Source organism: Haematobia irritans, chromosome 4, assembly GCF_050003625.1.
Source record: "Haematobia irritans isolate KBUSLIRL chromosome 4, ASM5000362v1, whole genome shotgun sequence".
Classification (NCBI taxonomy): domain Eukaryota; kingdom Metazoa; phylum Arthropoda; class Insecta; order Diptera; family Muscidae; genus Haematobia; species Haematobia irritans.
In genome coordinates, this window is record NC_134400.1 from 77216188 (window position 1) to 77234358 (window position 18171).

Sequence of the window (18171 nt, forward strand, 5' to 3'; positions counted from 1 at the left end):
GTGAATTAACAATTTTTGTGATATTTTCCCAAATAAATAATTTTAATTTTTTATGAATTTGAATGCATTCTAACGCTTTTCCGCTTGACCTCGGATATTTTCAAAAATGATCGATTTTTCTAGAATGGATTTAGCGTTTTTGCGGCAAAATTCGAATAAATTGTACAATTTTATTAATTCTAACTCTTTTTTTAACCTATTTGAAAAAAATACAAAAAATTTTCCCATTAAAAATATGAAAAAACCAGTTATAAAAAAATTAATTAAAAAAATTTCCTGCGTAGTTAAAATAATTAACTTCTTTGTGAGGACATTTTTGGAAGTGCTTTTTAAGTTGTGTCTTTAGAACAACTCCCATTTTTTTTTGCTGGTTACTTTTAGTTACTTTATTATAAATTAACTAGCAAACTCGGCGAACTCCGTTCTCCGTTTTGCTAGCTTTGTTTTATGTAACATTTCGTTTGGTGATTAAAAGATGAAGAAAAATTAAAAAATTTAATTTTATTTCATTTCAAAATTTTTTTCATTTGCAATTTTCGTTACAAAAATATAGTGTTATTTAGTTGAACTTGTCTAAATGAAAGTAAATCCAAAGCTATGTCACATCTTGATCGAATTGTGGCCAAAATCAATGAAATGACAAACGTTTTCTTTGTTCCTCCAGGTGCGTCCATGAAGAATAGACCACCAGTATTATTGTCTACCGCTTGCATTATTGTTTCGTATACTTGTTTTTGATGTTCATTCAGCAACGGCACATTATTTCGAACGAATTCCTGCAATGTATCAATATTGTATTGCAGCTCTCGATTTAATTCTTGGTTGAATCCGCAAGTATTAAATCCCAATGAGAATCGCTCTCCAGCAAACCCATTAGTTGACATGCTTCTCGATATGTTTGACATTGATTCCCATTCACAGTCTTCAAATGCGCGAAGGATTTTAGTCCACGAACATTTACCAACAGCAGTCGCAAATAAAAACTTTCATCATTTCTAGGATGAACAGTATACATGCGACCTAGTGCATCAGTGGAAAACACCTGTGGCCAATCTGGAACTGGGGTTCCTTGTTTGCGTCATTGAAATTTCTTTGTTGATTGATTCCAAGTGTAATACTTGGGCATCTGAACGTACATCAGCGTCGCTGCGAATAAATCTGCTTCACACATTGCAAAGAAGTTAGTCAATATTGTCGATTGTGGTCTCTCAGCTCGTTGTGCCGCATTAGCCTAAGTGAAGTAATCTCCTTGGTCATTTTCCAAATGCACTGCTAAGTGTACAACTGTGGGATATCCTTCATGAATTTGAAATGAAAATAATCGCCACAATGCTTCATTAGTACTGACGTATCTGCCCATTTTGAAGTTACTGACTTCGTCATTCGCTTTTTCCGATGCAATACCAAACACAGCCATGTCACTGCCTTTTGTGACATACTTGTATAAATATTTGATTGATTTGGCCGAATGACAACTCTAAACGTTTGTATGTGTTTCGAAAATTCGTGATAGAAGCGGTCAATATGGTACAATAAATTCATTTCCGATCTCAATATCTTAATTTTTGACTTTAACTTTGATAGTTCGACCATTATCTTCTTTTGAACGCCGACGATAAACTGGATATCCATCGTTCCCCGTACCTGTTTCAGCAACTAACGGTTGCGGATATCGTTTTGTCCATCAGCCATGCAAGGCGATAATGGATTTAATGCACTGTACGGTCCACGCACCATCTGTGTTGTCACAATGTCGTGTAGATGGGGATCAGTGACTGGATTATTAACTGTGGGTGCGTTGAATCTTCGCACATGTTCACCTTTTGGGGTACAATCCGCTCTTATGACAAATTTGTGCATATCCGATGGCACTCGTTCCAATGCTGTTAACGACAGCATTATTAGCGTGAGAAAATGCTTACAATTGTTCAATGATTCGTCTCTTTAACTGTTGTGTTCCCTGTATATTGCACCACACATTTAGCTGATCCACAATCGACGAAATGAAATAAATTTGCAGAAATTGGTGCGGTTCATCTAATGTTGGCACCATTGAACCGTGCAAATGATATATTTGTCCTTGTATCAATATTTGCAAGCAGTCATTTATTGAAGAAATACGGTGTAACTTCTGATCGTGTGGTGTACACGTAGTTATTATGTGTTACAATTCATTGTGTTGGTGTAACAGAGTGGTTATGTGTGTTGTATCTTTTACCTTGCAAGTCGGCATGAAGCCGCCTTCTCGAATGATATTATCTCCAAAGTGCGAAAGCAGTTATTGTATTCAAGGATGCGTTGAAGAAATTGGCTTGAATCGGGATCACTTCCATTGAACAATGATTTCAGTGGCTGTGGTTGTTCTAAGTAATGGATCCAGTTTGACTTTTCCACTTACGCAGCACAATTCAGCCGTTTCTCTTTTCAACTTTAACGCATTTTAATATCGGCATATAGTCGTCATTGGTCCAATATCAAAATTTTCATCATCACTGTAGTTCGCAGTGGGATCATATTGGAATGCCAAGCGATTGTATGATGCAAATGATCTTCATGTGCTCACGCGTTGTCTCAATCGGGCATTTTCTATTATTATATTTTGCCTTTCTTCCGTTAAATTCTGTGAATACACTTGTTGCTGGCTCGTATGTCTTGTGCGGCGGCCGATGTTCGCACGTCGCCCTAAAGGCATTTTGGTCTATGGACAGAGTGGTGAAGTTAACTTCAAATGCAGGATCCACATAATTTACACAGTTCAACTTACTACCTTATAGACAAATGTCTGCTGTTTAAATTCACTACAAATTTGTTCAATACACGTAATTGATTTGATGATTTCCAATTGAAATGTTAGGAAACAAATAAGTTATTTTTTTCACAATTTCACAGTGTACACAATGCCGGTTTACAACATTATTTGTTTATTTGTCACATTACTTTTGCAACTTCTTAAATCTTTTGCAATATAAAAATATATTTTATTGAATGACAATTCATTTGAAAAAATTAAATGACAATTCATACGAAAAAATAAAATTAAAAGTAAAAAGCAACTGCGATGAATTCAAGTTATAATTTTTAATGTGCGCTGTATGTAAAAAAAGATTTTCCCGCTTTTCCGTTGAAACTTTTCTTGAATTTTCTATATCTATAAACCTCACAGAGTCCGAGACCTTTCCAACGAATGCAAAACCGTGAAATCGGTTCGTGCGTTCTGGAGTTGCATCAAAGATGGCGCTGTATATAAGAACAGATTTAACCGCTGAAACTTTTCTTGAATTTTCTGATCTTTAAACCTCACGGAACCCGACACCTTTCCAAAGAATGCAAAACCATGGAAATCGGTTCGTGCGTTCCAGAGATGCATCCGAGATGCAAATCTTATAATTATAGTATGTGGATATTAGTGGTAGAAATATGATTGTAGAAATTATTTAGTATACCATTAATTATAAATAAAAAGTATTAACTAATTGGAAAGTAATAAATAACTAATAAAAAGTATTAAAATGATAACAAAAACAAAATAAGTTTAAACATGTATCGTGAAATTTAAAATTTAATTTGAATCAACAAAAACGAAACAGAAATTAAGTTCAAAATAACAAGAATAGTAATCATTATTACGAAATAGAGAAATAGAAGATAGAAAATAAATACTTAAAAATGTTTGTATAAGGCCCTCTTAAAAGCATTTGCTTTTAAATTGAATTTGAGGGGGCAGTGAGTTCCATAGACGAATTGCATTGTGGAAAAATTGCCATTCAGATATCAGTAGACGATGACGATCAGGTACCCCAGCAAAAACTCTCATTACCCGGTAATCTTGTAGGTAAGCCTATTTTAAAATTAATAACCACTTATTAATCGGCATCGCTTCGGATTACATTTACATACGCATGTCCTAGAAGGAAAGTACTTCTCCCCAGGCATACTTTCGGCCATAAAATAAGTAGTGCATTTAAAGCATATAATCACCTAATATGTAATGACTTATTCGTAGCTACACCAAAGTTTGCAAAATAGCCACTTATTGTCTCAGCCAACCAAATCTCGAAAATATTGATTTCTGTCGCCGATTACAATGGATCAAAATATGGCGAGTGATGCTGTAATAAGAGAACTACTTGAATAGAAACGAATATTGTATAAATAAACAAAAAACTAATAAATAATCTAAATAAGATTACACGCAAATTAATTTCACACTTAAAATAGAAATAGACGTAGGTTGTTTTAGGGAGTTGGATTCGTGAATTACGTTATAATATATCCAATAGCCAATTCACATAAGGTTCGAATCTACTATAAGTGGATTTTAAGTTTCTTTTTTATAAGGCAAATGGTATTTGAAATTTAGTTTAAGCGCATTGGAAGTGTAATGTGAATGAGGTATAAAAAAGCATTTATTTAAAACATAATATGATAATGTCATTAAACACAATTATTATGAAATATTTGTGATAAAAATTTCTTAACGGAAAATTTTTCAGAATTACCGTCATGTTACATATTATTTTTGATTTTTTATTTAAGCGCTCGATTATGTGAATAATTATACCTAATGGTACCATCATTTGTTCTATTTTATAAGTTCGTTAACTTCAAATGCCTAAAAATTTGAGAATAGCAATTCGAAAATTACCGAGAAGTATTTATTTTTGTCATGACAAGTTAGTCATTATAACTCGCCGCAATGTAATGCAACGTGTAATGACAGCTTTACTCCTGGTAATGTCAATTGTAATGAGATGTGGTTACCTAGTTTTCTGGGTACCATTATGATTCTTCTGTTGGATCTACCAACAGTAAGTCTGTTGAAGAGATTTACAGGAACTTTATTATATAGCATTTTGTAAGAGAGTTCTAATATTCAGAACGTCGTAAAATGCAACGCCGTGCAGTTGTTTTGTAAACGGAGATATATGTTCATATCTTTTTAAACCATAAACGTATCTTACATTTGCATTGTGTGCCATTTCTAGTCGAGTTCTACTTTTTGAGTCGCATTTACTGAATAATTCGCAACCATATAAGATAACGGTTACCAGATATGATTTTGCTAGAAGAGACCTAATATTCTTGGGCGTGTATAGGTAGGTTTTATACAATGTTCTCAACATCCCGCATATTTTACCAGATAACGATATTATATGGTCATTCCAGGTTAGTGTTTCATAATATCATTTCCAGATTGAACCGGGTACTCACATACCATTTTCCGACAGCGACCAACAAAGAGCATGAAATTTGATTTGTTTGTGTTTATGTGTAGCTTGTTTTCCAATGCCCACATATAGATATTGTTCAAGTCTGTATTCAGTTTTTCTATTCCTTGGGATAATTCATTTTTTGGGCAACTGAGATAAATGTGCACATCATCTGCATAGATTTGAATATTTGAGTATTTAAGTATGCATGACAGTTCATTTATATACAAACAAAACAAGAGGGGACCAAGGATTGATCCTTGCGGAACACCTTGTGTTATTTGCAGCGGTGTGGAAATACAGTTACCAATCACCACAGACTGTTCTCGATCTCGGAGATAGTTCGACATAAGTATTTGAAAATTTGAAAAAATATCTAAGTTTATTGCATAGTATTCCATGGTCGACACAATCAAATGCTTTTGAACGATCTAGTAGAACAAGACAAGAGAGCATACCTTCGTCCAAATTTGATCGTATATTTTCAGTAACATCTATCAGAGCACACCGAAAAAAAAGTTTACTATTTTTTATGAAAAATGAACTAACCCATAGTAAAAATGACCATGATTTGGCGCCAAAGATTTTTTTCATCTAGATAAGTTCATGATTTTCTTATAAATTAGTTCATGTATTGCATCGTATTTTAGTTCATTATTACTATGCTGTGGGAAGAGTATACTTAAACTCATTCAAAATATTCCTGCTATCCGGAAAAATGAACAATTTTTTGCGAAACCTGTATTAAGAAATTGGTTTGAAATAAACTGTTTGTCAGTAAAATTTTCAAAAAAGTTGAGAAATTGAGGAATCAAAGGTACAACAAGCCTGTATACAACTAAGAAGTTTTTCGTACAAAACAAGTCAATTTTCTATAACCACCAGTATTTTATTTCAAAAAATTATTATTATATTACACAAAACTATGGCTTATGATAACAATAAAGAAAATATTTTTATTCGTACGTTGGATGCAGTTACTTGTCGGTAGTTAATAATTGCTTCTTCATAAGAGTAATATTCTATGTTATTAGGACTAAACTAATTAATTTAAATTTCCATGTTTTCTATCCAAATGAAGGATATATGTGGCACAAGTTGCTATATTCATTGAATTGTTGTCCAATTTCATCGATTTTGGCCAACTTTTGTTGGGCGGATTTGTCTTATAAGCATCTGAAATTGCAAAGTTATAGAAAATATAAGAAAAATATTATCAAATTCTATCGTACATATTGATTTGTAACTTACGGTTTTCAAGAGTATTTCCTAGAGCCAATAAGGATATCAGCTTAGTTAGCATTAAACCGTAATGACCATATGCAAAAACAATTTATTGACAGTTTATCGAAGGAATTTATATGTTAAAAGTTGGCTTGAAGTTTTCTTTAACGTTTTTATATGTGGACGTAAGAATATTCCAAAAAATTACCATTACAAGGCCTGTCTACCTGCAAGTGAAAATAATTATTTTTAATAAATTTAAATTTTGGTTTTATTAAAAACGGACAAAATACCGTTTATAGAAAAACTTACCACAATGAAAAATCCATCCAGTAGGTACATTATTGGAATCACATCCATGGACTAATGGGACGTTATTGAAATTATTCTCAGAATATATCTGAAATAAAAAATATTATAAAATTAGACATAATTTCCACTTGTCAGTATAGCATTTAGTATTTAAGGTGGATATTAAGTTCGAGTTTAGCGGCTAAAATCGCAATTTTCATGATAAGTTTTCTTTAATAATCCATTATAAAAAAAATAATCTTTATAAAAAACTTGGTTTGATCTATTCTCCATCAAGTAATATTTAAATTTGTATCAAAGACGTATAATTTTATACTTTTCTTAGTGATTTATTTTTAATTTTAGCGGCTAAACTCGAAGTTAGTACTCACCTGTAGGAATTGCTGTAACATAAAAAATATAGATTCAAAAAAACTGGTTGCATCTCAAACCTGTGATCCAGATGTAGAATAAATATAGATCATCCTATTACCACTCATGTTGAATATTTTTTATGTAAATCAATTAAAAATCCTCACTAATTTTAAACTATTAACAGAAATATACAGTTCCTTCATCTATAATTTGTTTTTATCAATAAAAAGCGTTTTTGATTTCTCTAACATCACATTATTCACTTCTCAGTTTCTAAAATGTTTCGAAATAAATGTATTTTCATTAATAAACACCAATACCGCACGTACAATTTTGCAAAATTAAATCCACGTCTACACTTCATAAATACATCAACAGAACTGAATGCAGCAATAAAACTCAAAGACACAAATAGTCATAAAGGATACATACCTGCCGTAAAGAAACACAAATCCACACACACACGATCCATTTCTGATCTCGCTATTGCAAGAAAACAACTCTCATCACAAAAGATACCAACAACACACAAGGAACATTCCATTGTCTCTAGAATCAAAACAACCAACAACAGCATAAATGACGCAATAACAAACACAAACAATCATACGAGATAACACATAATGTCTCTAAAAACTCCCTCACATGATGCAAACATTTCATTACTCTCTTCTCACTTCATTTTCCTGTAGCACGTTTATTGATTAGTTGGAATTCTATCTATAAGTTAAGGTAAAATATATACCAAATTTATGAGGAATCTATAAAAAATGATATGCACCCGTCAAGGATTATATTAACTACTTTTTATTCTACTTTATCTTAAATTTTCAATGTGAGGAAAAATATTCCAACATATAATAAAAAGGGAAATAATCTGTAGGTAGCCATCATACGAATCGGTAATGTCGTTAAGTTAATTTTTACTACAAAATTTTTTTCCATACAAAATTTTTTCTTAGTAAATTGTCCACATTTCGTAGTAAGATTTTTATATTGCCCATGTATTTGTATAATAGAATCAACGATGCATTTACTACTGTGTTGGAAATTTATTTAAGGAAAAATCCTTCCCATTTCGTAGTTAGTGAACTAAAAAATATTTACTGAATTTTTGTAAGTTTTCCTTTAGCTAAGTTAATTTTCGTTGTGGTTACGAAAAATTAACTGTATTACAGTAAATTTGTTGAACTATGTGAAAGTTAAAATGGTCCTTAAATTTACAAGACACTTTTTTTCTGTGCAGTTGTACAGCTATGCTTTGGCCGAAAGCCAGACTGTCTACTTGTAAGAAGGTTTTTTTTTCATTTAAATATTCATATATTTGTTTATGTACCACTCGTTCGAAAACTTTGGACAGAAAAGGTAAGATAGGTTCGATAGGTTCGTGCGTTCTGGAGTTATTGCGTCAGGAAGGAAACTCTTATTTTTATATAGTAGATTGTCATGTTATGTTGAACTGATTTTTTATTCAGGAAAATTGTGTAGCTACGTTAATGCCTTTGGGTTAACGCTTAAACGACAGTTCCTTGCCCAATCGGATAGTCAGATACGTGCTGTTTATAACTTAGCATTTCGCTAAAAAAAATCCTTTTACTGTGGTGTCAACTATGCTTTCGATGGTTTTCAGCAGGAATGATGTTGATGACTTGTAGGTCTATATGCCTTTGGAATTGAATAACTCGCCATCATGGGTTTCGATTTGGAGGGTATGTGAATCCAAGGTACACCATTCAATTTACGGTTAAGTAATGTGCGTTTGAACATTTCATTCCTTATTATACTGTCCTGACTTTCCCCACCCTCCGTTAGTAATAGTATCTCTACTTGAGACAACTTGTGCACGAATTGAGTAAAACAAGATTAACCATATATGTCTATTCAAATTTTGTCAATATAATTCCCCAAAAACTATCGATTTCGTGGCGTCCATTAATCTAAAACAAATTTTGTTTACCCAAACAAACAGAAAAAATTTAACAAAAGCTAAAAATATGATTAACAGTGATTAAAAATAACAATGGTAATGAATATTAATATAAAAGAGTTTATCAATTAGTGGGAAATTCGGCAATTGTTCTGTTCATTAGCTATTTTTTTAATATTTCATTCTATTACTGATATAGTACACCTCAAATCAGTTTCAACATGACTAAAAGTAACGAAAATTTTATCAAAATTTTTAAAATGTGTGAACGGCTAATAATGGAAAACCTACAACAAATTATAGCATTGTTGTAACTTCTACTCTTTTTCTCACTGTGGATATAAATTAACTTGACCATGAATTACAAAAATTTAACAACGGATGCTATTTTTAGCAGACTTGAATGTATGTTCGCTAAGTGAATAGTTAAAATGTTATTCTTCGCAAAGTTAGTACCACCAAAGTCTTCTTGGAAGGATGCAAACAAAATGTATTAATAAAAAACTTAGTGATTAGTTTTACGCCTATTTTCATGAAGCTCCGTTAGTGTTCCGTTAACTAACGAACTTTTAAATCGTATTATGGACAAAGCTGTCATCTTGTCCATACACCCAGTAAAAAGTGACTAAAGGAAAATTTTTTCATCAATATAGTTTATCCATTTTATTTCCATTAAGGTACATTTTTGTGAGAAATAATAAAATTTACTCGTTTCAGTAAAAAAATCCTAAACTGGAAGCAGTTAGGAATAGTTCATTAACTAGAATAAGGCATTGAATTTTACTCATACTGTTTTCTTCGCTGGGTATAAGAATTTACTACTGAACAAGAAAATTTTATTCGCCGATAACAAAGCATTCGTAAAAATAAACAAAATCCGAACTAAAACCAAGTTTCCTCAAAATTAGTAAAATTTCTTATAAAATGATAATTGCGACTTCCTTTATAATAGAAAGTTTTTCATACATACGAACAACACTTGGCATAGACAAATATTTTAGTTCATTCGTACTAAGAAGTATGCAATCCTTTCAAAACTTAAGGAAACACACTTGTTAGAATATAGGAAATTTTCCTATATTTCTATTGTCTACCTGTAATCGATACCTGTCATCGTAATCGATGTGTTTGCGCGTGGGTGTAATCGATATGTATGCGCGTGGGTTGTTTTTTTAGTTGGAATCGCGTTGTATGGTATATTTAAAAAATAATATGGTAAAATAATATAATAAATAACAAATAAAATATATAAAATATTTGTTATTTTAAATTAGTGAGAAAAATGTTCGTTTTTTTGAAAATAAATCTATCAATGTTCATTTCATTTGTCTTCATTTTGGAATCTTCAATTATCAGGTAATATTCAGTGACGCTAACCTTTTGTATCAAAAATGGTTTATGATTTTTTATATTTGTAGGTATTGAAATTGTAAAAGAAGGACAAATTCGTTAGGCAGCAACTTATTAAAAGTGAAAAATACAAGAAGAAGAAAAAGTGCGTTTTACAGTTGATAATATCATATGGAAATTGGAAATAGTGGAATAATAAACTAATATTTCAAGGACAGTCGATACTGTTGATTCTTAATAAATATATTCAATATATATATATATATATATATATATATATATATATATATATATATATATATATATATATATATATATATATATATATATATATATATATATATATATATATATATATATATATATATATATATATATATATATATATATATATATATATATATATATATATATATATATATATATATATATATATATATATATATATATATATATATATATATATATATATATATATATATATATATATATATATATATATATATATATATATATATATATATATATATATATATATATATATATATATATATATATATATATATATATATATATTGAATATATTTATTAAGAATCAACAGTATCGACTGTCCTTGAAATATTAGTTTATTATTCCACTATTTCCAATTTCCATATGATATTATCAACTGTAAAACGCACTTTTTCTTCTTCTTGTATATATATATATATATATATATATATATATATATATATATATATATATATATATATATATATATATATATATATATATATATATATATATATATATATATATATATATATATATATATATATATATATATATATATATATATATATATATATATATATATATATATATATATATATAACTTGTCTTTTATTGAAGATAAAATTCAAATCAGTTAAATTTTTTCATTCTGTAGTATAGTGGTACATAAATATAGGAAAATGTTAACTAATATATGGAATGCATTATACCTAATTTCTACGAAAATCACATCGTTCAAACAAATAAAAATGTCGTTGGCGCTATACGAAGTTCAACTTTCTTCACAATGAGTTCATTTTAACTTAAAGAAGGGGTCACTTTTTTCTGGGTGTATATTCCATATGCCAGTTAGGAACTTAACTGCCAACAATTTTTCAGTTAAAGTTAACCGGAGAGAAGATATTTGCCATTTACATTCCGTTAACTGGAAGTTAAAGCCTAACGGAGCTACATGAAAATGACCGTTAAACTATGGATGTTATATTTCTCTTGCGTATGTACCTCCCCCCTACATATGAGTATATACCTCTCCCCCTATTTTTTTTTATTTATTTATTTATTTATTCATTCACACACTACAGGATATACAAAGATCTTCCCAGTGGTAAAAAACGTCATTACCAAATCGATTATATCCTACCGATTTTTTCGAGACAATTACTCCACGTTTCCGATCAATTTTCCGCATTACTTTTACGTTGGCGTGTCATAGGCAGTCAAGTACTTCGCAATTTCCATGACAAGGTAAATGAAAGCATAATGATAGCCCATTACAACGGCATTACCAATGCTTAAGGGCTTCGGATGACGATTATTGAATATTGTGTTTTACTCGGTAATGGGAACGATGGAGTAAACCAGTTTTACTTTCTATTTATAAAAGTAATCTAGAGCTAAGCACCCCTATTTACCACCGGATTCGCCGGTAAACTATAAAAATATGATGTATTTTATAGTTTTTTTCCTAAAAATATTCAAATAATATTCTAAATAACTATTTTTTTGGTTTTATATATTATAAAAATTAATATATATTTGGTAATAATATTTCTGTACAATATTTAATACTAGGTAATACTGTTATAATAACTGGTATATATTTATTCATTACATTTTTATTTTTTTTTTTACACAAACTTTGCGAAAATGGCGACCCTTGAAGTTTTTGACCGACTAATTTCCGCTATATAACCTTTTTCTGTGTACTCTTCCGTCTTGACATCATCTGAAATAAAAGATTATATGTTATTAGTCAATAAATATACAAATGGAAAGTTATATAAGAAATATTACCTGAATCTGGCACATGGCTCCCCCTGAATCTGGCGCTTGGAAAGGTGCTAATTAACGCAGGGAAATCGCTCTAAAATTATTTTCTTCCTTACGCGCTAATCGCTTTAAATTTCTGGACGAAAATCCCTCCATATTTCAATTAATTATTTTCACACTTACCTTTACACATATACACCTAGACCTCGCTTTGCGTTGTTTCGAAGTTGTGTCGCTGCTGACTTAGTACTAGTTTTCACTTTGCGTCGTTAGATTTTCGAAGTTGCGTTGTTATCATTGTTATCTGTCTCCAATCTTTGCATGGTTTGCCATAGAAACTCATAATTCACTTTGCGTCGTGTTTTTTGGAGCGTATCTGCGACGTAAAGCGAGGTCTAGCTGTATATCTGGAAAGGATGTACAACTCAATACAAATTAATTGATAATCTGGAAAAGAAAAAAAAAGATGTAAATAAAAATTTATTTATGCCCGAAAAATTTTTCAGAAAACTGAAAAAAAACGAACAAACAAAAACCAATGTTGCTTGGAAACGTTGTCTAGCAAATTTTTGAGTTTTTATTCCTAATTACAGACCCCTTACCCAGTAAGTGGAAGTCGTAAGCACTGGTTGTCCCACTACGAACCAACTCGATGACTATGTAATAGCTTTTATTTGTTTAAGATTTGATGGAATTACATTCTGTTCGATTTTTCAATGCTAAGGTATAAGTAGTAGCATTGTCAACTATATGTGTGTTTACATACAACATACTTACTTAATCTTCCAAAATTCCCAAGAACATAATCGATCTTTTGGTAAGATGTTTGAATTTTTACCACTGGGATTTTAAATTACAGTATGTGATTAATGTTGTAAGATAGTAAATGCAATCTGGGACTTGATTTATGAATTATAATCGATAATTAACATAGACATAACAACAAAATTCTAACAATAAGAAGAAATTTTAAAAGCCAGAAATTTAGCAAAAGAGAATGAATTTATAAAAGTGTATAAATATATATGTAGGAAACTTTCTTTTGATTTTTATTTATAACGAAGTTTATTGAATAATTTCCTTACAAGTAGTAAAAATAATAAAGGATGAGTTAATTCACTTAAAATTATGCTTAAAGACTACTTCTTTTCTCGTTCACGGTCTAAGAGAGAGTGTTCTTGAGGAAGGCTGTACAAGTACTCGTAAGCGTCAAGTTACGGTTCACTGTCTGTCTTCGTATGCAACAAGGTTGCCATCCTACATATATATATTAGCATTAAGCGGAGAAATGTTCGAATAAAGCATTTTTGAATGTAGTAGCATTGCCAATGAATTGAATAGTCGCAGGTAAATAGTTCCACAGGCGAACGGCGTTGAAAAAAAAGTGCCATTCAGATATCAGGAGCTGGTGTTGTTTTGGAATTATTAAAATTCTTCTGTTTGATCTCCCAAAACGTAGTTTGTCATAAAGATATGGTGGTTCTTTGGTGTAGATAATTTTTTGCAGCAAAATTAACGCTCTGATATTTAAGAGTTGCGCAAATTCTACACCATAAAGATATTTAGTGTACGCAGCACAACTATCAATGCGTTTGATACCGTAAACATATCTAACGATTGCATTGTATGCTGTTTCAAGTCGACGTTTACTATACGCATCGGCGTTACTAAACAATTCACAGCCATAAAGGACTATAGGAATTAAGTAAGTTTTTGCCAGCAGTATGCGGATGTGCAGTGGTATGAAAGATTGGGTTTGATAAAGGGTGCGTAGCATTCCAAAGATTTTACCAGCAGTTGAACAAACATGGTCCTTCCAGGTTATTGATGAATTAAAAATAATTCCCAAGTTCTTTGATTTATTGACTCTCTCTATAGAATCATTACCAATTTGTATAGACAGATCAGTCGAAACAACTTGGGTACGATTGCTGACTATTATTAATTTAGATTTATTTGGGTTGATATGTAAACTGTTTTTTGTGGCCCATTCATGTATATTAAGAAGATCCAAATTTAATTTGTTAATTCCATCTGTCAGCTGAGATTTTTTACAACTTAGGTAGATTTGCACGTCGTCAGCATAAATATGTATTTTCGAAAACGTCAGACAGCTTGGCAGATCATTTATGTAAAGGCAAAATAAGAGGGGACCCAAAATCGATCCTTGAGGTACATTTAAAGGTCTAGAAGTTAAGCCACCAATTTCCACAGCTTGTGTTCGTTGTCCCAAGTAGGATGATATAAGAGAGACCGCAGATGTTGAAAAATTAAAGAAGTACTTTAGTTTCATGCAGAGGATTTCATGACTCACACAGTCGAATGCTTTGGAGTGATCCAATAACGTGAGACAGGTGTCGAGGCCGTCGTCTATTGATGAACAAATATCATCCGCAACGTCGATCAATGCTGTGATACAACTATGTTTTGGCCTGAAACCCGATTGTTTGTCGTGCAGTAGATTATGGGTTTTAATATACTCTGATGTTTGGTTGTGAATAATTCTTTCAAATGCTTTAGAAAGATAAGGCAGAATAGATATAGGACGATATTCTGTACCATCTACATTCTTTGGTATAGGTAGAATCTTAGCGTGTTTCCAGCAGTTCGGAAACTCGCTAGTTGTTATTACGGTGTTGAATATGTGAGTTATATGGTTTAGTAGAAACGATAAACATATTTTAATTAATTTCGGATGACAACAATTTATACCAACGGCTTCTGATTTTACTGAAATACAACTAGAGAATACGTCAGATGGTCGGATACAAGCATACTCAAAATTCGAGTACCGTGGGAAAACACGTCTATTCACAGATGTGGGGATGTAATTTGCTGTGTTGTTGGTTATTGGCAAGTTCAGAAATTTTTCATTTAGTTCATTATGATCTGCATCAATCTGTAATTGTCTAGTTGTACCGATTCCTATCTCTCGAATAGTTTTCCATTTCTTGCGCGAGTATAGAGCAGATGCAAATCGTTGTTTGTAGTATAATTTTGTACATGTTTTGATAGCTTTATTCACATCAACTCTCAAAGCTCGAAACTCTTCTTTAAGTTGAGATGTTTTGAATCGTTTCCAACGTTTATATGCCTCATCCCGTTTCGCAATTAGTGTTTTAATAGATGAGTTAAACCAGCCTTTCTGCGGGTCGAATTGACGTAAAGTTTGTTGTGGCACTGAGATATTTTGTAGATATTTCAAATGATTGTTCAAGTATATAAGCCGGTCATTCGCAGTTTGAATATTGTATATTTGATCCCAATTTATACTGTGAAACTCACGTTGAAGTATATCATAATTTATTTTTGAAAAGTTAAAAAAATTTTTGGTTTTCTTTCTGCAGGCGGAGGAACATCAAACGTCAAAAAGATTAGGTCATGTTTTGAGAAACATGGTACAGATAGCTGGTCATATAATAAGATTTTATTTACATCATCCACCATGAATACGTCAAGGCTATTATTAGTCGAAGTAAAGTGCGTTGGGATCGAAGTGTTTGCAGTGTATAGTCCTATTGAGTTGAAGGAATCAGAGAGGGTTGACTCTAAAAGTAGGTTAGAGTTCAGGTCGCCAGTGATTATCACATCGTTATACTTAGTAACCAGATGTTCCAGAGTATCAATTAGTTCTACATATGGAATTTGTTTGTTCGGGCGATAAATACAACCCAGCAATAATTTGCGTGTGTTTATTTTGACTTCAACAAGTATATATTCTACTTTATCATTTGCATCAGATCGTTTAATAACTTTGTACTTATATTTGTTTTTGATGTAGATGGCCACACCTCCACCGAAGGAGCATCTACCATTACGTAATAAATGGTATCCGAAAACATTCAACATAGAGTCAGTTATGGCATCATTAAGCCAAGTCTCTGAAATACAAATTATGTCAATCCCTGATTGCTCGAAATTAAATCTGAACTCATCCATTTTTCTTCTTAAACTTTGAGCATTAATGTGACATATGTTCAGTCCTACTTTTTGTTTCGACAAAATCCGTAGTAAACATTTAACGCCGTTACTGGAACTCATTGCATTATTTGACATCAAGATTTCGTTGGAGGTAAGGCAATGCTATTACAGAATTACACACTAGACAAAGTAAGTTATAATCGAAATAGGATATAACGTGAAAACATATGAAGAAAGAGAAGGGCAAATAAAAATTAGAACCCAGTTTTAATTGATGTTTATGGCTGAACAACTTAACATGCTGCATGAACTGCGCGAAAAAAATTTGTTAAGATCATCTAAATTTTCAATTAGAATTGGATCCGTATCAGGAGATGTTTTTATGTACACAAGCCCGCGGTTAGAAAATGTGGAGGTAATGATTTTCTGTTTTTTCATCTTGATTGCAGACTGGAGGATTTTAAAGTTTAAAGATGTCAGGTTCTCATTGATATGTATTGGTTGGTTGGTGTCAAAACCTATGTGATGCAAACACAGTTGTGAACGGTTATTTTTCCTAAACTGCGCCAGCATACGCAGTATGGAGTTTTTATCGTAGGGTGTGAGCAGTTTTATTATTATCGTTGTATCCCTACGGTTTCTGTTACTTTTGTTAGAAATCCGATAGATTGCCTTGTACATTGGTGTGGGAATATTTAAGACGTTACAGATACTTTCGAATGTTTTACAAAGGTTTTCTGTTCGTTCATAAGGTATCCCATTGATGCGTAAGTCGCAAGCAACAGATAAATTGTTTTGCTTTTCTATGTGCATTTTCACATCATTATGCTGATCACGTATGTGTTTTAATTCGGCATTCTCTTTCTCCAGCACATATATCCTCTCCTCCAACTTTTGCACATCCTCACTGAGTTGTTGTATATGTGTATCATATTTATTTAGAACCCTCGATTCAGTTTCATCCAATCTCTTATTAAGGTAATCAACCAGACTCTGTTCACTCTCTTTTATTATTGATTGTATTTGTTCAAGTAAGCTCTCTTGAGATATGAAATTTGTCAATCGTCGTGCTTTTTTATTGTTATCCGCAGAGAGTGATTCTTCTCTCTCCCTTTTGGCAGATGCCGTTAGCTTTTGCATAAGCTCTTTATGTAAATCATTACTAGACTTCTGTATTTCAGAGAGAAAATGATGTTGGTACTCACTCTCAATTTGTTTTTCCATTATTTCTTTATTGTTTCTATGTTTGAAAGTATGTGTGTATGTAGCTTATTATGCCAATGTTTTAATGCCGACAAAACAAGTTAAATTAATTGTTGATTTGTTGACAGACAAGACGCCAACAGAACAAAAAAACAAAACACAAACTGGATGAAAAGCCAGCCGACCACACAGCAACGTCAGGACGGCAAAATTGTACAGAAAACAGATTAAAACTGGATGACAACACGGAGCAAAACAAAAACACGTCCACTCCTTACAAAGAATCTTAGCCCCCTATACTTAGACTTTTATATATATGTTGAACAATAAATTGATAAACAATTAAAAATCTATTACATAATACATACAATAATTTCATTTAAATTTAATTTGCAATATAGATCTAACTATATATACTTCTAGAAGCCCAAGTATTATCAATAGGTCCTGTCCAATTCTATGTTTAGTTCAAGTACAAGGATCTCTTGGTTTAAAGCCGAGCCTGAACGGCGTTGCGCATTAACGTGAAACTGCATACAGAAGTTTTGTAATACTCAGAAATGTTACCAGTATTACTGAGAGGGAACAAACTATCGCAATGTGCGGTATAAATTCGGAATGAACCC

General features: G+C 31.6%; 1 protein-coding gene and 1 long non-coding RNA gene across 2 annotated transcripts in view; one reads left to right on the top strand and one right to left on the bottom strand.

Annotated features, from left to right (window-relative positions):
• Nucleotides 1-18171, top strand: part of siz (Brefeldin-resistant Arf-GEF family protein schizo) — a 124557-nt gene that overhangs the window by 12434 nt on the left and 93952 nt on the right. The gene's annotated exons all lie outside the window — the stretch shown is intronic.
• Nucleotides 6075-6950, bottom strand: LOC142234691 (uncharacterized). The gene is made up of 3 exons (XR_012721684.1): nucleotides 6747-6950; nucleotides 6462-6661; nucleotides 6075-6386 (listed from the first exon to the last, which is right to left on the bottom strand). It is a non-coding gene; the product is annotated as an uncharacterized LOC142234691 (long non-coding RNA).